This window comes from Pelodiscus sinensis, chromosome 5, assembly GCF_052426305.1.
Source record: "Pelodiscus sinensis isolate ZL-2025 chromosome 5, ASM5242630v1, whole genome shotgun sequence".
NCBI classification, from domain to species: domain Eukaryota; kingdom Metazoa; phylum Chordata; order Testudines; family Trionychidae; genus Pelodiscus; species Pelodiscus sinensis.
In genome coordinates this window covers 77,282,755-77,303,915 of record NC_143056.1, presented here as the reverse complement: position 1 = coordinate 77,303,915, position 21,161 = coordinate 77,282,755, and the positions used below count along the sequence as shown (strand labels likewise).

At 39.8% G+C, this 21,161-nt stretch overlaps 1 long non-coding RNA gene across 1 annotated transcript; it reads left to right on the top strand.

The window, feature by feature from the left end:
- The first annotated feature begins 1,079 nt into the window (after positions 1-1,079).
- Positions 1,080-9,289, top strand: LOC142828990 (uncharacterized). Its single transcript, XR_012903201.2, has 3 exons — positions 1,080-1,282; positions 1,965-2,058; positions 5,914-9,289. It is a non-coding gene; the product is annotated as an uncharacterized LOC142828990 (long non-coding RNA).
- The last annotated feature ends 11,872 nt before the right edge of the window (positions 9,290-21,161 follow it).

The following is a 21,161-nucleotide window of genomic DNA, read 5'->3' as shown; positions in this document are numbered from 1 at the left end:
TGGGAGCTGTGGGGGGAGGTGCGATCTGTACCCGCAGGCAAGAGCAGGATTCAGAGCCATTTACGTGCCTCTGCTTAAAATCCAGACCTGCTATTGGCTGCTTCTGGGAGAGGCAGGAAGCCTGCATTAGCACCCCTGCTGCACCACTGACCAGGAGCAGCTGGAGGTAAACCTATGCCCAACTATGAGCACCAAACCCTTTCTCCAGCACTGAGGCCCCCAATGAGAAGCCCCCTCCAGCATCCCAGACCACTCATTCCTCCCTGAGTCAAAAGATATAATTATGTTGGGTTACAAACATCAACAATTTTCTTCAAGTAGGCTGTGAGAAAAAAAGTTTGAAAACCACAGTTCTACGTGCTTAAGCTATTCATCAGTGCTGCTATTTATACCCATTCTATAATGGGGGAAGGCTCCCATAGACTCTACACAGTGCCATAAGAAGGGTACAGTTTAGATGTACCTGAATTGTAATGACAAACATTGACAACTTCTTTGACTTTGCTGGTTTTTAATCCAAAAATTCCATGATAAATTGCATGTCAAATTGGATCACTTCATCTAACAGTGAAATAAGTTACCTTGGGAGGGAATGAAGCAGCCCCAGAGGCAAAGGGTCTTGAATAAAATAATAATAAAAATGAAAAAATCTCCCCTTACACTGTGAGAGAAATTCTAATATTCTGCATTCTATTTCTGGCCAGGTGCATCTGTGGAAATGCTGATAGTTTGAAGAAAATTCTTTTAATTTTTTTTTTTTTGGAGTTAGAGAGCAGGGCAGATAACATTTCTTATTAGACAAAATTCAAAGTTACATAATAAAAAAAAATCTCACATTCTTTACAATCTCATCTGCTTGCAAGGATTAAAATGTTACCATTTTCATAATGGCGGTATGACGGGGCGCCTCCGCCCCGCACTGGAACCCCTCCCCCAAATGCCGAATCGGGGAGTGTGGGGAGTTGCAGACCAGGGGCAGGGAGCCCCGGGAAAGCCCGGCTGGGGAACGGCCGGAGAAAGCATGGACGGCAGAGCGGGAGACGCGGCCCGTCAGCCGCCAGGGAAGCAGGTGGATGACGTCACTTGGGATGTCATCCCAACGAGCCAGGAGGGGAGGATTGGGGACGCCAGGGGAGGCAGAGCCCTGGACGCCATGGTGGGATATTTAAAATGGTTAGGGAAGCCCGAGGGAGGGAGGAACTGCAGGAAAGGAGAGACGGAGAGCGGAGAGGGCAGACGCCTGAGCAAGCGACGAGTGGACCAAGGGGAGTGGACAACCAGGGTGAGCTTTAACCTGGCCCCACCGGGTGGACATGGATGTGGAACTGGGGAAGAAGTGGCTCAGGGCAGGGTCGTGGACCCTGTAAGTAGGGGGGGGGGCAAAATCAGATCCACTGGCTTTTCAGTAGCTTATGTTTGGTATGTAAAGACGTGTTCTTCAAATTGTCCCATTTTTCTTTATGCTGTCATCCTCTCCTCTACCTTAGGGCCCTGGGCCGGGGTTTGGAGAGAGGGAGGGCCCAAATCCTCTTCCCCAGTACCCTGGAAGCAAAACCCGTCTTGTACGGGTAAGCAATCACCTGGGGTGACCCATAGAATATAGAAATAAAGCAAACCGTGAAACTGCTACCATGCACAGAGGTTTAAACTGGTGTTTGGTAACAGAGGAGATTAGGGAAGACTTGAACCCCACGAGGGGAACTCATAACAGAAGGTCAAACATTCAGAACAGAGAGAAACAATTCCTGTGGGACAATCAGCTCCACTTGGAATGGGGTGTCCTAGTTACTGCAGCTGGACAGCCCATTGTTATACCTCCATTTTGTTTAATGGCATTCACCATGGAAGGCAGGAAATCCATTAGAAAAGTAAGTTTTCAGAACTTCTAGAGTGAAATCGTTATTCCTCTGAAAAAAAATGACAAAATTCACATTGGTTTCAGTATGGCCACGATTTTGTTTTAGATCTGCATACCTTGTTGATGTGAATGGTTTGGCAGCAGTGGCATGGAATGAAGAGAATCAGCAAGTCTTATTTGCTCTGGATTAATCTTAAAAGGTAATCTTTATTTGAGTTGTAGATCTAATTATACTTTCATTTGATTGGGAAAGTCTTCCTAGCTGGGAAATGCTTCCTTCTCCCTAATTAAAGATGACAAGGAAAGAATTCCCATAGGGCAAGGAATCTATAATGCAAGCCTCTGTTCTGATTCATTTTACAAATAGGCTACGTCTAGACTGGCATGATTTTCCGCAAATGCTTTTAACAGAAAAGTTTTTCCATTAAAAGCATTTGTGGAAAAGAGCGTCTAGATTGGCACGGACGCTTTTCCGCAAAAGCACTTTTTGTGGAAAAGTGTCCATGCCAATCTAGACGCGGTTTTGCGCAAGAAAGCCCCGATCGCCATTTTCGCCATCGGGGCTTTTTTGCGCAAAACAGTTTTTAGCTGTCTACACTGGCCCTCTTGCGCAAAAACATTTCCGGAAAAGGGCTTTTGCCCGAACGGGAACATCAAAGCATTTGCACAAGAAGCACTGATTTCAGACAGTAGAACGTCAGCGCAAGAAGGACTGATTTCAGACAGTAGAACGTCAGTGCTTTTGCGCAAAATCAAGCGGCCAGTGTAGACAGCTGGCAAGTTTTTGTGCAAAACTTGCCAGTCTAGACGCAGTCATATAGTAGAGTGCAGCACCCCCACACAAGGCTAGACACTGATCTCAGCCACAAATCTGGAATAACACCACCGATTTTAGACATACACGAATTTCTTCAGATTTACAGTGGAGTAACTGAGATCAGTATCTAGTCTAATTCTGCTATTTATTATCTGTAGAGGAAGCAAAACAGATCCTGCTCTCAGATATTCTGGGGTGACTTTGCTGGAGCAAAATCAGATCCAATGGCTTTTCAGTGGCTTATGTTTGGTATGTAAAGACGTGTTCTTCAAATTGTCCCATTTTTCTTTATGCTGTCATCCTCTCCTCAAGAACTTGTTCTGCCAGCAACTGTCTTTTTCTGTTTTCTCCACCTCCAGTTCGTTGTTACATGTCACCAAAGAGACTGAGCCTTTTTCGCGCCTCAAAAGCAAACTCATATTTCTGGTAAACCGATATGACATTAGTGCTTGTTACTGGTAGTTAGAGATTGCAGACATAATCATGGAACGTAACAATCATTTTACAAAATAGGTGCAAACCAGAATTATTGTACATGGGGAGCTGAATAGTGCCTGTTCATATCATATCATGTCAGCCAAAAAGTGGTTAGATTAATAAATAGTTTATGCTGGAAAAAAGAAACCATAAAGCAATTGGCACCTATACCTGTGAGAATAGCTTTTGAAGTTGTACTAGCTATGCTAAGAATTAAATGGGTCATCAGTCATTTTACTACAGATTATTAATGCTCAGGAATGGGGTCAAGATTAGAGTATTTTTCCATCTCTGTAAGGCATTCCAACTAAGGCTTTCAAAAGGCTTCATGAATAATTAAGCAAGCTATGCAGCTCTTCATCTTATAAATGGGAAACTAAGTCATAACAAAGTTGCACTGCTCTGCATCAGTCAGCAATAAATGCTATATGTCTTCCTAATTCCCAGTTCTATAAATCTATGTATAGAATCTATACAATTATAGGTAGAAGGTTTTTAAACAAAAGGAAGTATTTCTTCATGCAGCACATAGTTAACTTGTGGAACTCCTTGCCAGAGGATGTTGTATAGACCAGGACTTTAACAGGGTTCAAAAAGGAACTAGATAAATTCATGGATGTTAGGTCCATCAATACTTATTGGCCAGGATGAGTAGGAATGTTGTTCCAGGCCTATGTTTGCCAGAGGCTGGAAATGGATGTTAGAAGGAATCACTGTTCTGTCACTCTCTCTGGAGCAGCTGGAATTAGCCACTGTTGGAATACAGGATACTGGACTAGACAGACCTTTTTTTGACCCAGAATGGCCAATCTTATGCTCTTAACCATGAAATGTTCCTATTAAAATGAACTGCTTCTAGGAATGCACCTGTTTCCCCACACTCCATTAAAATAAATTATTTTATGATGGTTAAAGTTGCCTTTCTCTGCAAGAACCTAAACAAAGACTTATGATATTAACAGCTATACCCTGTATTTACTTTAGTAGTCATGCTGCCTTAGTAACTGATATGTAAAAAACAAGTTTTCAGGGGAAATACTGGGGCTCACTTTCATCTCTGCAGACCTCCCTCTCCCCCCAAAGTATTGGTATATTCTGCAGTTAAATTTCACCAATTCAATAACAAATGTGAATGCCTGGATCACTGTAACTATCTTATCATGTAGTCACTGGGCAGTCACATTAGGCTCTATAGTCAATCTTACCACCCAGGCAAGCTTGGTGATAAATGGGCACTTACACCAAATATCACAAAACATTCAGGTTTCTCCCAGTACCAATAGGACAGTTACTTACTCCACGTCAATCTGTACCTTAGACCTAACACTTACACCTCACATCATCTGTATTTAACCCCATAATTAATTAAAATTTAGAGTTGCCTATTTGATTGCCATTTTCCTGGAGGTCTCATCACATGACATAATCTTTAATGCCTGGAGAGACCAGGCCAAACCTAAAGGCTTATAAACTAGAACAAGGTCATAAAAGAGTTATTTAGAAGTTACACGAGGCATAAAGGATCTGTCGACAAAGGTTTTCTGGGGTCGGCGGATCCCCATCTAGACTGCCGGGCTGTGCCAACAAACAGCTGATCAGCACAGCGCAGCGGCCATTTTGATGTAAATGAAGCGGCGATTATTTAAATCGCCGCTTCATTTCCCTTTGCGGAGTAAACTCATCTACATGGCTCCGTCGACAGAGCCATGTGGTCTAGACACACCCTAAATGCCAAATACATTGCCATAAGACTAATATATCTCTTTTGAACAAAACTAACATACAGGAAACATACAGCTGCTTTCTAGCAATGAGTTTGTTAGTTCTTAGCTAACACCTATATCAGTAGCCACAGCTGGCATTTGGTACACCAGCATCTCTCATAGAATCAAGAACCTAATGTAGTATGTTATTTACAAACATGGGGTATGTCTACACTGCCACCCTAGTTCGAACTAGGGTGGGTAATGTAGGCAATTGAAGTTGCAAATGAAGCCCAGGATTTAAAATCCCAGGCTTCATTTGCATCTTGCCGGGTGCCGCCATTTTTAAATCCCCGTTAGTGCGGACTCCGTGCTCACGGCTACACGTGGCACGGAGTAGGTAGTTCGAATTAGGCTTTCTAACGAGGTGTAACAGTACTAACGTATTTAAATCCCGGGCTTCATTTGCAACTTCGATTGCCTACATTACCCACCCTAGTTAGAACTAGGGTGGCAGTGTAGACATACCCAGGCAGGCTCTAGACTGAATGTGGTGGTTGTTCCCCAAGAAGAGTTTAAACAGCTACTTTAAACACAGCAGAAAGCTAAGCAGTGGAACTCTCTGATGCGAGATATCAGTGAGTCCAAAAGACTGGCAGATTCAGAAAGGTATGAGTCAATTTATATGGAAGCAAGGATGGTCCATAATTGTATTGGAGTAGATACACTATATGCAACTCATGCTTTATGGAATGAGCTAGCTACTAACTGATAGTGAAGGAGATTTCTTTTACAAACAAGATTTTTCCATATCCCACTTTTTTGCCCTGTACATGTCAGAAAAGTTTGCATGGAGGTTTACAGACTTACTGTTGTTAAGTGTGGGGGAGCTCACTCAGCACTTAGCCTCACTTAATACACATGCAAAACCACTTCTCACACTTGTATTGGCACCCAAACAGCTTTACACTCCCTTGAAATTATTGTGGGAAATCACTAATTGTGTGACATTAAAACCCTGACAGGTGATGACTAATGTTAGAATTTTCTTCTTCTAGCTTCTTAAGTGACATTTGTGCTCTGACTCCAGGAAAAGAGAGGATTGAAGTTAGGGACCTGTTGCCACAACACAAGTCTTTCCAGAGTTGAGTAGCTTCCAGGCTTTTGTGAGAAGATGAAAAATTTCAGCAGGACCATGGACGTTGCTAGAATAGAGCCCATCCATGCAGCATCCGGCAGCCATTCCAGCAGCCCAACCGGTGCTCTCGGCCCCACTGGCTGCAGAATCCGTGACCACCCAACCCTGCAGGCTCCGGCAGCCCCAACAGCTTCCCAGTGCCATCAGGTGCAAGTTCTGGTGCCCTAAAGGCTCCACTGCCAGACTGGCCCCACTGGATGGCTCTGCTCCCAGCTGCCAGCAACTTCTGCACTAGGAGTCTCTATTCTAGCAACATCCATAGTCCTGCCAGACTTCGGATGTTGCTGGACCAGGGTGTCCGGGACCACAGAGATTCAACATCTATTGCCAATTTTTCAAGTGCAGTTGCTTGAATTAATCCCTTTAAAACATGCATGTTGGCATACACATTTATGTGCCCTATCTGTAGCTTTCTTGCATGTAAATATAACATAGGTGTACCAATTTCAGTATATTTGAATGTGTAAAGTCTAACAACACACATTTATTTTATGTTCTTATTTCCAAATAATCTTTGCAAAACTCTTAAATTACCTGAAAATGTACACAACACAGGAGAAAAAATCTCCATTCAATCAATCGCAAAGCTGGACACTTGATACTGATACTATGAACAAACTGTAACTGTGAAATTTGTCTGGTTTCTGTGATTTACACTGGGCTCTGCTTGAATATGTTCTAATACCTTCAGAAGAGCATGAATAAAGCAAGCAATATTTTCCTTCTTAATCAGCAGTTCTTGTGATGAATATTGGCAAACACCAGGAAGCAAGATGTCTGACAGCTCAAGGATGTCTCTGATACTGTATGTTATGCTGGACACAGTATTTAACATATGAATGGATGCACAAATGACTTCCTGAAATATTGTACTATCTGTTCAGCCATCTGAAACTAATATTGTTATGCACACACATTAAAAGGAAATGGGCCTCTTCTTTGCTCAGTGCTGTGTTCTGAGATTTGCCACAGCAAGAAGCATTTTTCATCAAGTGCAAACTGGAAAACATATTTCCAAATGGCAGTTTTAATACAAATTTACTTTTTTTTTAACTCAGCCTGATATTAAATGAATCTAGTGCTGTTAAAATGTGCTGGACTGGCAAAGCTGAGTAGTGGAGTTTCCCAGACATATAACAAATATGGAGTGTGTCCTCAGTTACTAGGCACTCTTTAGCTCAGTAGTGGACATATTTTGAAAGCTCTGTCTCCCTTCAGGGACATAATTAAATCAGTATTCCCCTTGTTTGGCCCCACCTTATTTTAGGACAGTTTGAGGGTAGGGAGACCTACACTGTCACTATCCCATTGAGTCCCTCAATGCAGCACACATCACACTCTGGAAAATGTTAAGTCAAGGCATTGATCCATAGATATGAGATCTGTACAATGAACTCTGTTGAGAATGTCTGTACTTCACGAGTATCATACAACAATGGGTTAATTCCCAAAGGCCTACTCATGTTATCCTTAAAGCACCTGTACAGCAGAATAAGGGTACTCACTACCCAGTCCTACTAATTCACCCCGTATTGTTCAGTGGAATTCTTTTTTTTTTTCAACATACGTTTTTCAACATACATATTCATCAGCATGTGGCTGTTATGGGACTGCTAGCAAAAGATGCCCATTAATGTCAACGGGGATAATATTTTGTTCAGTATAGGCCAGTGGGCACATAAGCACTCACTGCAACCGATAATGTATCTTGTATACTATAGAACAGTCATCAAATGGCCATTTCTGTTTTGAGCCTTGCCTGAAAGAATGATTTATAGGGGAGAGAAACTGTTTCCTGTTAGCAATTACTTCATCATCAGTCATCTACAACTTGCCATTTCAGATCCCGGTAGCTGTTATCTTGTAAACTAATGACTTCATTTAGTATACCATCTATAGGAACCTAAAAGTTTTCTGAAGATAGTAACTCTGTACTTTAGCAGTTTGAAAGTTTCAGTTAGCTCCTCAGCATTATGGTCATTATCCTGGTCAATTGCCTGACTGCCCAATTTCTATAAAGCAATGGTTTTGGGAATCACCTCCTTTCCCTACCCCATGCTTTCCAGAACTTGCCACATTCCTTTAGCAGCATATATGAAGTAAGCCACAAATTTTCTTGGTGTGACTGGATGCATATTTTGTTTAAACTTAATTCATTTATATTAGGATTTTAAACAAAGTTAAATGCCAGATCCAGACCCTCAGTTCTCGATAACTCCTGCCTTGGCTGGAGTTTGAACCTGAATACAAGGCAATTTACGTTGACCTTACTCTATATTAAAATGTATCTCCTGCTGATGTAGGTCACCCACTACACAAACTTACTTCACCTCTGCGAGAGGTGTAGCACTTATTTTCATGTACATAAGTCAATGTAGTGTCAGTGTAAGCAACACAGTGTCTACATTTGATTGTTCCAGCTGTCAGCGCCACACAGATCACTGCTGAACAAAGGAGCTAGCATGGACATGCAAAACCAGATTACTGCAGTGGGTGTTGTCACAGCATGTCAAGGGTTCCCCGACCCTGTACCTCCATTCGCAGCCAGATGTGACTCTCAGCCTGCAGGTAGAACAGAAGTTGTATTGGGTCACAGGGGCATAGCATAGCATAGAATCAACGTTAGCACAAGTATCAAGAGCAGACAGTATTGTTAATTTTGGGAAGAAGGGGTCCTAGATCCTTCCCCGCCCCCTTTCCTGCTCTAAGCCCTTTCTCTCATCCTAGCCCAGATGAGACTGACTCTTCCTGCAGACCCTATCTCCAGCCAGAAGTCAGCCCTGTCTCCTTTCCCCGGGCAGGAGTTATCTCCTATTTCTGGGCCTCAGGTGTCTGGGCCCAATACACAACTGGAGTGAGTCATGCTTAGCCTCTCCCTCCTCATGCAGAGAGTGCTGCGATGCCTGGTGGAAACTGAGGTACACACACACACACAGCACAATACAGCAAAGAGCAAATGTAACAACACTCCCACTACATCACAGGTGTATGTAAAGGTCAACTTACATTTATAGTGTGGACTGTCCCTCAGTCTGTGCATGTATGACCAATGTCCTTGCAATGGGCTGAACTCAAATGGCTGATCTGAACTGTGGAGAAACGTGTCTGAACTTTTCATCTTGAATCTTTCTCTAACTAAATGAGAAATCGTTCGGTCCCAATATGCCAAAGGAGGAGTTAACTTCGTAGACAGAGTTATGCTGCAGAGAAAAGTGAAAACTATGGTCTATAGCTGAAAATCAGTTGGGATGAAAACATAGAAAAGTCTGTGTAGTATTTTATCAGCCACTTGCCTAGTTCTGTAAGGAGCTCCATAAATAAATTAATATAATGTGGAAGATGAATCAATTTTTGTTTTGTTAATTTTTTTACTTGATTTCTTCCCTCTGAAAACCATGTGTGTGGGTGATGGCGAGTGTAGTAAAATTGTATATTCTGAATTCATTAATACTCCAAAAAAATTTAGGCTACTGTTTGAGTAAGCCAGAAAAATGCAGTAAGCAATGGTAGCTCAAATGTGTCAGGAGTCTCAGGACAGACTTAATATTTTTTTCATTGTATCTAGAACTTCCATGAAGCTACATTGGTGAAATATAGATATATCAGATTTCAAATTGTCAATAGTGTAAAATAGCTTATGATTAAAACATTGTAAGTATAATAACAATAGATAATAGTTCTTGTAGTATAATGAAGCATTATACTACATGTGGTAGGAGGAACTTTTCTTCCTTTAAACCAGCGTTTCTCAAACTGGGGGGTCATGAGCAACTGAGAGGGGGGGTAGTGGCAATGGAGAGGATGGTCGTGAGCAACTGAGAGAGGGGTCGCAGTATCATAAGTTTGAGAACCCCTGCTTTAGACTACATTGGACATTTTTACGAAAGAAATGGGAATCAGAGGTCCAGGGTTCTAATAAAATACAGGACTATGTAGCACTTTAAAGACTAACAAGATGGTTTATTAGAAGATGAGCTTTCGTGGGCCAGACCCACTTCCTCTGATCTGAGGAAGTGGGTCTGGCCCACGAAAGCTCATCTTCTAATAAACCATCTTGTTAGTCTTTAAAGTGCTACATAGTCCTGTATTTTGTTTCAGCTACACCAGACTAACACGGCTACATTTCTGTCAGGGTTCTAATACAAACTCTTCTGTTTGATTTAGAGGTAAAATATTTAAACTCAGCACCAGATTTTCACAAGTCTTCTGGAAGCACCAGTCCCAGTAGTCTCAATATCTATTATTGCAGACACTCAGCAGTCACTTCACACATTATTGAAATGCAACCACTTCTGAAGTGCAATGTGTCAGTCACTTAACAGAGTAGATTGTTACACAAACCAGTCTGGAAAAATGGGATCATGGCCAATTTTCTGTGGAAAGTAAATAAAGTTGGAAATAAAATAAGTATTGATACAGTATATATTGATACAGCTTATGCTCCTACACTTCAGTTAGTCTATAAGGTGCCACAGGACTCCTCGTCGCTTTAGTATATTTCTAGTTTAAGGTGCATGTGGCTTCCACTATTTCTTTGTGTGTGAGTATGTGTGTGTGGGGGGGAGGGTGAATGAGGGGAAATATGTGGGAACAAGGACTCTGTTATTCCCAGGTACAAGGTGAAGAAGGTAGGGTTCTTTTTTTCACTTTTAAAAAAAATGAATATACCTGTCATATTAAAGTTGCATGAAGTGAATGTAATTATGGACTTGGAATCTTAAACTTTTCCATGAAGAGGACAGCTGTCTGAGAGATAATTACAACTAAAGAGGTTGCATTAGAAGTTCTCCCTAGAAGCATGGAGCATTACAGTATTGATGCTTGTCTAATTCCAGTCAAAACAAACTCCCACACAGTTGTGAGGAAAAGCAGAGATTAAGTGTCTGATACTGACTCATAGATGTGGAATGGGGGAGTAAAGAGTGTCATATCAGAAGACTGAAAGAGTCTTTGTCCCCGAGGTAATAGGTATATTATTCACCATGTAGTTGGAGCGAATTAGCATCCAGTTCAGTGAAAACCAAGTATCTGATTTTTTTAAAGATACCACTTCATTCCTATGTGTACCAACTAGATACACATTTAATTTAAAAAAAACCCACTTTTTTCTCAAAAATTCACTCTGATTAAATATATTCTTTTCCTAGACTAGATACTAAAGTGATTTCATCATTATTTTGATAATTGTTTCCCTAATCCTCAGTCATTTACTTTTCTAGATCATATAGCCTATGTTTTACATAATGTTGTTTTATCTCATTACTTCCAGCACATACATTTAGTGTCAATTTCAGTTGAATAATCATCTTTTCTAAAATTTGTTCAACTTTCAGTTTTTGCACTCTTTATCATGAATAAACTATTCACTGTCCAAATGTTTATGGATGAACATACAACTCCCAAAAAGCACAACAAATATTAATGTCTATAATAATAGAGTAACATGCCTGCTGGGTGTGGTTCTTTGCCTCCCCCCTGCAACCCCCCCCCCCCACCTTTTGGCACCTCGGCCTCCAACAGATTAATGAGTCAGCTACAGCCTCATTAAATGAGTCTGCTACCAGTAGCCCCTTAGCTAGATGCTATACAAACACAGAGAACAAGAGACTCATGCCCCAAAGAGCTTACTTTCTAAATATAGTGGTTAGCACAGCTATTGCTGATCATGTGTGGGTTAAGCAAATTAAAAAAAAACCTTTTTGTCTAGCTGTGATAACAGAAGTTGTAGGAGTCACATAATTAGAGACATAGTCAGAATGAAAAAGAGAAAGCCCTGATCTAAGAACAGGAAAAAACTTTATAGGAATAAGGTCTTTTTTTCCATTAGGGTGTGTCTACACTGCACCCTTAGCTTGAAATAAGCTACACAATTTGAGCTATGCAAATTGTGTAGCTTATGTCAAGTGAATTTTGAAATAGCTTATTTTGAAATTTAGTGCTGTCTACACAGCGCCAAATTTCAAAATAGGGCACTATTCCAAACCATCCCTTAATCCTCATGAAATGAGGTTTACAGTGGTGTTGGAATAGTGCGCCTGTTACTTCAAAAACGATGTCAAAGAAACAGGTGCGCTATAAAGACTCAGAAACACTATTTTGTGATACCAGAAGTAATCCATTTAGTTAACAGGAAAAATGTTACCACCTTCTGGGCTGTTGAAACGGAATCCACCAGAAAACTTTTTCCTTTTGTTTTACTGTGAGGGTATGTCTAGACTACATGGCTCTGTCATCAGAGCCATGTAGATTAGTTTACTAGACATAACCAAATGAAGTGGCAATTTAAATAATCGCCACTTCATTTAAATTAAAATGGCTGCCGCACTGTGCCGATAAGCTGTTTGGTGGCACAGCGCTGTAGTCTGGACGCTTCGCGGTCAACATCAAAGGCATTTGTTGACCTCCCTGTTATGCCTCGTGGGGTGAGGTTTACCGGGGAGGTTGACAAATGCCTTTGATGTCGACCGCGGAGCGTCCAGACTATAGCACTGTGCCACCAAACAGCTGATCGGCACAGTGCGGCAGCCATTTTAATTTAAATGAAGCGGCGATTATTCATTCAAATCGCTGCTTCATTTGGGCATGTCTAGTATGGCAACAGAGCCATGTAATGTTTAATTAATTTCTGTGCCAGATAAGAGCCTGGTGCAAGGATGGAGGATGGCTGGCTTACATATTTTCTATCCTGGGACTCTTGGATCAGCATTGGAACAGATTAGATCATGTCTAGAGATTGACCTATGATGTAAACCTCTAGTAGCTGGGTCCCACTGTGTTTGTGGAATAGCTGTAGGATTAGTGGTGTACATGCTATGCCTCCTCCTTTCCTTGCCACTGGTGTCCATGCTATACCTCCTCCTTTCCTTGCCACGCTCCTACAACACTATCTCCACTAGTACTGTCATAGAGTATAGGGTATGTGACCAGCTAAAACATTTTCGCATCTTCCTGAAAGGCTTCCTATGTTTTGAATATTCCTTGTATTGCTTCTGACAAACTTACTTCAGCATATGTGCTTCAATAACCTGTAGTTTGGAATAGCATCCAGAGGAGACCTCTTGATTGCAGGATGGATTTCACTTCCTGCTCCAGCAACATACCACTCAAGACTTGTCTCCAATATATGATGAAGTGACGCTGCAGTGATCAATCCACCGATCGTCAATTTATCACATCTGCTCTAGATGTGATAAATTGATCTCTGAGCACACTCCCATCAACACACCCAGTACAGAACAAGAAGAATAGCTACCATTGATGGGACAGCAACCTCCACCAACCTTTCTTCATGCAAGAAGTATGTCGACTTCAACTATGCTATTTGCGTAACTGAAGTAAATCAGCAGAGGTGCATAGTGTAGAAAAGGCCTCTGTCTTCATGTGAGCTGAGTGAACTTCATTTTGGTCCTGCACTTGTATGGACTTAGGAATAAGGATAGTTCTTTTAATACCTATTTCTCATTTGTAATTCTCCCTTTTTTTAAAGTTCCACAGACCCAATCACAAAGCATAAACAATGCTCTCTGATACACTCACATCTCTGATAAGTCATAGAAAAATAGTTAAAAGTGAACAATTTGCAAATACTCCTTAGGATGAAAATTGTTTGTGCAAACAATTAAGAGAATACTTACGTGTATCAAATGTATTTGAAGAACCAAGAGCGCTTTTGAACTAATTACAGTTGGAAAGGAATACATGTCCACGATTTATTCACACTATATTTTCAACCAACTGTATTTAGGTGTTTTTCATTCTGAATCTAGAGTAGATAGCACTTATTTCTCATTTTAGATTTCAGTTATCATATCTTATATATATCATTATGAGGCCACAGATTTCATCTCTTGCCAATCCAACAGGGCTAATGTCGTTAGTCTGTGTCATGCATAATTTTATGTTCTTACAAAATGGAATCTGAAATGAACATATGCACTAGAGCATTCAGAAATGAAGTTTTTGTCTCACTTGAAAAGGTCAAGTAGTTGTAAATCATTGTCATAATTGAAGCAGCATAAATGCACAGAAGTGTCAGTGGTCCAGAACCACAGTACATTTAATGGCTCAATAATCACACCAAGGGAGTTCTCGAGCCCTAACAAGGCAAAAAGCTTTAACAACTTATCAGAATTATAGAATAAAATTTTTCCCTTAATTAACAATAACACACTCTGGCATCCTATGAAAGAATTAAGTGTAGTTAATATATTAGGCATTGAAACGGGAATTGTTACAGGTAAGTTGAAAAAGCTCTTGAATTTCTGAATAAGGGGAATTCTACTGTTATAATGGGCAGATGTTTAATGACTATTCTCAGCCTCCTTGATCATCTAAAGAAATGATGTCACTATCTTTATTCTCATTTGGGTTTTGAAAATGTTCTGGTACCTTGATTAGATATTCAAAACAGAGAATAATAATTAGCATTAATACAGTGTTTTTAATCTTCAAAGCACTGTACTGTTTAATTCTTTAATCCTCAAAAACAAATGGAGGCTGAGAGCAGCTACATGACTTGCCCAAGTGCACAGAAGAGAAAGCCTCATTGTTAGTGCCAGGAGTTCCTGGCTCCAGATCCTGTGTTCAAATCAGTACTAAACCTTTGCTTCAGGTTAAATCAAAGGAAATGCTTCCCTATGAAATATATGTTTAAAGTTTTCCCACAGAATATTGTTGTGGCCAATAATTCAGCTCCTTTCAGAAGTATTCAATACTTACTATGCATTACCATAGCCCCTTTATTTCATATAAATTATGCATTTTTTTGTTAGCTGAGCACTAGCTTGGTTCAAGAAAAAGTATCACCCTTTTTACACCTTCCTTTGGAACTGGTCAATGTCAGACATTAGCTACTTGAGAGATCCAATGAGACTAGCCATTTGTCTATTCTTGTGTTAATATTTTTTGTGTTACAGTCCTGGATATCTTGAGGCATTATTGCTCAACATTGGAAGGAAAAAAATTAAGAGATTGTTTTTCTGGAAATGGCATCCGAGAGCTTAATGGCTAGACTCTTTCCAGCCCTTTCATCAATGACATAAGCAGCTTTTCTTTTTTTTTTCTTTTTTTGTGTGTACCCTTTGCGAAAGGGCCAGCCACAGTCCAAATACCATTGCTCAGGGGAGTGAAGAAACTGATATTTTCTGGCATGTCACTGGTACCCAGATCAGTATTTTAGTACTTAATTGTTATCCTGACCTGTCAACTTGATCATTTCTATTGGTGTAAATTTAGCGTGACCGTGCAGCTTATAATGTAAGTGAAAAAGTTTTTAGTTTGGCCATGAATCCTGTGAGATCCTAAATTAAGTTAATGTCTCTTCCCATTTATTTTAAGGACATACTACAGAAAGGTAATACATTAAAAATTTACAATACATAATGATAGTTACATTGTTAAAACAAAACACTGGTTAGAAATTATGGGTTTTGTTTGGAAACAACATGTTCTGCTCTGTGCTTCTATTTATCACAAGAACAAGACACTTGCTTCACTGGATTTTATAAAGCATGCAGCTACTTGTATAATGCAGTGAAAAGATGAGCAAAACAATTCCTTTATGCAAATATAAACAATTTTAGTTGTGCAGATCAAAAACTTTACAGGCTGTGTTTTCCATTGTTTTTTATTTCTTCTGTTGATTTTGCTCTGTTGAAAAATTAAATAGTTCATTTCAGGAGATTTTGTTCTTAAACATACCTAATTTGCTTTGTCTAGGCAAGGTTCTATCAATACATTTATGCTGCTTTTCTCAGGATTGAATGACATAATAATTAAATGTACAAAGCACAAATTAATAACCATACATGAGAGCAAGGTGAACAGCAGTAGTCAATTCATTCTGATTATTAAAGGATATAATTCAGTCCTGTACAGATGATCAGTACAAGGCATGTGCACCACTTTAAATTGCAGTTAATCCATTAAAATAGGGTATAAATAAAATGTTTAAATTGTCCTTGGCATTGGGCTAATTTGGAGTAAAGAGTTAAATTTCATCTTATGCTCATTACCTATGTGTCTGTTCAATTGGACTATTCTCTTTCTCATACACATACACATGCAATCTTACAGCTTTAAGACCAACTTCAGCCTCACCATAAGTAGGTGTATTTACCAGAGACATGTGTTTTGTTATTCCAAATCAGAAGGTGAGCCTTAATTTTGAATCAGGTGAAAGTGAGATTGATTACTGTCTCTGTCTTGAAGTCTGAGTGGTATTATAACAGTAACAGAAAGAATGTCTTCTCAGGATTTCCTTCATATTCATTTCAATAAAAATGTAGCGGTAAAAACAATCACTCTCAAAACCTGTGTTTAATGTTACTCAGAACACTGTTTACTAAACCAAGACATGCATTCTGTGTTTGATGTCACTGAAAGCTGCAAGTGATTCCTACCTTTTGAAAACAAACGTATGTTTTTCAGATTCCTTATCATAATAGGTTTAGGTGCCTCCCATCTAGCATCCAATTTTGAAAATGTTAGCCACACCTTTTCCTGCTTTGCTATGATATGTTTTGATGATAAAGGATTACTTGCCTTGAAATTTTAGTTTTCTAAGTATTTGGGTTTCTGTTGTTAACACATTCATGATTATTAGCATATTAAAGATGGTTAATGTTCAGATGATGGAATCCATCAGCAGCAAACCAATCATTTTATTTCAACAATAAACTTATGGAAGTTAATTGAATGTAGAATTAATGGCCTCTACCCTTGCAATAGTAACTCCATTTATATTTTATTCTTGTGGTAAATTCACTTAATCTCTTTTTTATACTTTTTTTCTCCAATATAATTTACAAGAAAGACCTTTTTGCTTCCAATAAACCACAGGATAACCCAATAAATCTATCAAATCCAGCCCACGAGTTGATAGCATATATATATACATTGTTATCAGATATGGAACTGTAAATCACATAAAGATTTATCGACCAGATACAAATGGTTTTAACTTCAGTGGGACTAATTTTTTCAGTTGAGGACCACTGACAGGAATAAAAAGTTTGAGGATCAGGTTTCTCATTTAAGATGCATCACTTCACCTAACACTTAAATGAAACAAGCACATTTATATGGTTATATAGCAGTACAGGTTTGGGAACATGTACTACTTAACCTGCTATGCTAATAGATTCTAGTCAAACCTAGGCCAACTGGTTCCTGATAAGTCTATAAGATAGCTTTCATAAAAGATGTTGAACGCCACTGGCTTTTGTTGACTTGTGCTTATGATTTAAGGAAAATGAAAACAGTAGGAAGAGTCTGCCCTTAAGTTAAAGGACCAAGAAAGTGATGGGCAATCTAGTCTAGTGAGTGGGCTCTATGAGTGGCCATCCTTCATCTTGGTAGACTGCAAAATTGTTATAGCCAAGATGGTCTCCCAGAATAGGGTAATTTTGCTAACTGAGTTTGCATACCTAGTATTTCTGGGGTGTGCCAGCTGGAGGCAGAGGGAGTACATGGCTCTCACAGTCAATGTTGTGTGCAATCAGCCCGGCCCTTGCTTTATGTGTGTGTTAGGAAAAAAACGTATGTGTTCTGAAACCAGAGGGATCTGGCAACCGTGCATCTGGGAAACGATAAACAAAATATCTCATGGGTCACATATAGAACCCCAATGGGCTGCAGTGTGCCCTCCACTGCACTAAGGTGAGATGATCACAGCTTTTAGCTCTGAATGCAAATGATTTTAAATAGCATGATAGCGAAACATAAAAGTTGATCAAATCTTAACTAGATGGAGCGACATGGACTATGAGTCAGGTCCAAAATGTCTATGTAATGTCTAACATTAATTGGAATTAGGCTGGAATATTAGTCTTAGTTGATCCTGAAAAGTACTCATCAGTTCATAAACATTTGGCTTTTTAGGTTCTCTTCTAAAGGGATGAAATTCACTTTGGTGTCAAAGGTCATTAGGCTCAACAGAGGTTGAGATCAGTCAGGTTCATGTGCAATCAGGATTAGGGGCCAGATTCTGATGTAAAATAATCTGGAGAAATGGTACTCTGGATTTAGTGTTCTAAATGAGAACCAAATCTGGCCTTTGTGGTGAAAAAATATGGCGAATGGGAGACCTGCTTTACTTTAACTCTGGTCTCATCTGGAAAAGCATATTAATTTTTGCACCAAATAGCCACTCAGAATACCAAAATGGTACAAGTTACACACTACTTTATCTCTAACACTCGTTATTATGATTTAATGGCATCCACTTCACACTACTTGCGACCTTACCACTGAATTTGGCCCAACATCACTGGGAAATATAGTGAAATTGCAGAGCTTTATCCAGGCTTCGTAATTCACACCTCTTATAAGTTCATGGGTACAATGATCCATATATAATGGTGGTGACCATGTATAATGGCGGTGAGCAATATACAGAATTCTTAGACAGACACCCAGTTAGTCACTAAGTCTAAGCAATTACCATTTTTTGCATTGTATGACAATTTATTTGAAGTGTGTGTTTAAGTAAAATTGCTGATGCATGGCTTGTCATCTCAAAAGATAAGACATGATTTTGTGTGCAAGAAAAAATTGTAGTTTGCTGAATTGTACATTGACAAACCAGGAATTAATTGTCTTTCAGATGGAAAAGAATGATTGCTTATCTGCGCTAATGCAAATTCTCCAAATAATGGGCTCAGTTTCTGTTGAGGACTTGCTGACAGAATCTAATACATAGATCTCAGAAGTGTGATGCTTTTGTCCTCCTATCTCTGTTCAGCTGCAAAATCAAAAGAGGAGCAGAATTTCTGAAGATTATGAAGTTTAAAACAATTTCCATTCCACTTAATTAAATTGGGAACTCATAAATATGGTGATTTTTTTGCAACATGACAACTGATTGCTTATGAAGAATTTTCCTTTTTAAAAACAAATGATCGAGTAAGAGCAAATTATGTTGGCACACTATTGAGCAAATGTAAGATGAATGTGAATATTTTATAAAAATATGAAATTAAGTGTAACAATCATTTACTTTTATCCTTCAGTATGTTGTTAAACTGTCTAGCAACTACTGATCACATAGTAGGTAAAGAAACACTGACTTGAAGGAAAAGACTCAGTTCGATATTAGGAAAAGGTTTCTTAACAATAAAAGCCTTTGTGTAGTAATATACATTAGTAAGAGAACTGGGTGAAGCACCATCCCTGTTCGTGTTCTAGAGCAAGTGAGGAAAAGCATGGTCCAGAGCCCATGATCGTTTGATGTGGGTCCATTCTTTCAGTGTATGTGCAACGTGCCCAGCCATGTGATCATATCAGTAGCATCCAATAGTAATCTGTCAAAGTAAGTCAGTGGGCACTCATCAGAAATATACAACATGGTTTGAAGTAGACCACAGCTGTATCATGGGTTATTAGAGAAATCAAATTTAAAGAGATTAGCTTCATAGTTGTCTTGTCCTGTTCAAAATCAGTTCAGAGATTACCTTAGGCAGATCAAAGTCTGGTGAACAGAATAACAAATGTTATTGCTGACCACTCATTGAGTCATGAAGATTCCTTTGCCATGTCTTGTGATAGCACAAATGACCATAAAGGGCATCTAGAAGACAGGTGAGCTCCAGCAGGGTTGAAAATGTCAGCATACAAAGGCAGATCACTGTTCACGTGGATCTTAGCCTGCAGCATGACAGAGGCTTTCTCGTTGGCTACGTCTACACTGGCCCCTTCTTTGGAATAGCCATGCTAATTTAGAACTTTGGAATAGGGAAATGTGTGGGGGATTTAAATATCCCCCACGGGATTTAAATAAACATGGCCACCGCTTTTTTTCCGGCTTGGGGAAAGCCAGAAAAGAGCGTCTGGACTGGCGCGATCCTCCGGAATAAAGCCCTGTTCCGGAGGATCTCTTATTCCTACTTGAAAGTAGGAAATACAGTCTGGATGCTCTTTTCCAGCTTTTCCCCAAGCCGGGAAAAAAGCGGCGGCCATGTTTATTTAAATCCCGTGGGGGATATTTAAATCCCCCACGCATTTCCCTATTCCAAAGTTCTAAATTAGCATGGCTATTCCAAAGAAGGGGCCAGCGTAGACACAGCCTGTATGTATTAGCAGCCATGGCAATGGAGTTGCACATAAAGTCCCCCAAAAAATCATATAACTTTGTTAAGCTCTATATTGACCAGCTTCATCTGAGATGAGTAACACCAGGCAGGAGTGCAATGCTCTGTTGTTGAATAGCAGAGAGCAATGTCTGATGTTCTAAACTTATTGGTGTTCACACCCCAGGTTGAATCAGCCAATTTTCTGAACAGGTTGGTCCAAATATTGACTTTGGCTGCCATCTTTTTCAAGTAGTTGTGGTACATCAATTATTTATCCAGTGTCGCTCCAAGGTACAATGGTTTTAGATCATGCTGTGGATAGCCATTGAAGAAAATGTTTAATTTGTGGCTTGTGCTAGCATTGTGAAGATACAAATACACGAGAAACTGACTTGACAAAGCTCATCTGAAGGTGCCATTCACTACAATAGTCTGCAATGAGCTTCATGTCATCATTCAAGAACTCGTCTGTTTTTGAGAAGGACTGAACTTGGTAGCTGCAGCAGATGTGTGAGAATGTAGAAGGGAAGCATTTGATGTACACATTGAACTGTATTGATGAAATACTGAGCCTTGATGAAAGACAGAGTGTATTATATCTGACCATAAGTAGATGAGGTGAAAGAGATTAGAGGTGGAGCTGAAGTGTCACAGGGTATGGTGGGAGTGCAATATAAATGAGCATACACTGTAAGGCTGCCTGGTTTCTCTCTCAAGACAAGGTCAAATAATCAGTTAGGAGTGATGAAGGAGAATGCAGGGGGAGGAATAAGAAACATTAAAAACCCAAGGAAAACTTGGCCTTCACCAGAGCACAGCTTCACTCCTTACCCTCCTGTGTGACACAAAAGTGGAGGGATGAAGTTCCCAGTTTCACAAGCCTCCAAAATGGAACATGAGCATCAACTTTAAGGGGTATGCCTGGGAGCATACACTACAAGTATATATGTGCTTGCTAAGTATGAGGAAGTGGGAATAGGAATATGGAGATGGGGAATGACGAACAGAGACACAGACAAGGCTCTGCAGCAGCATAGCT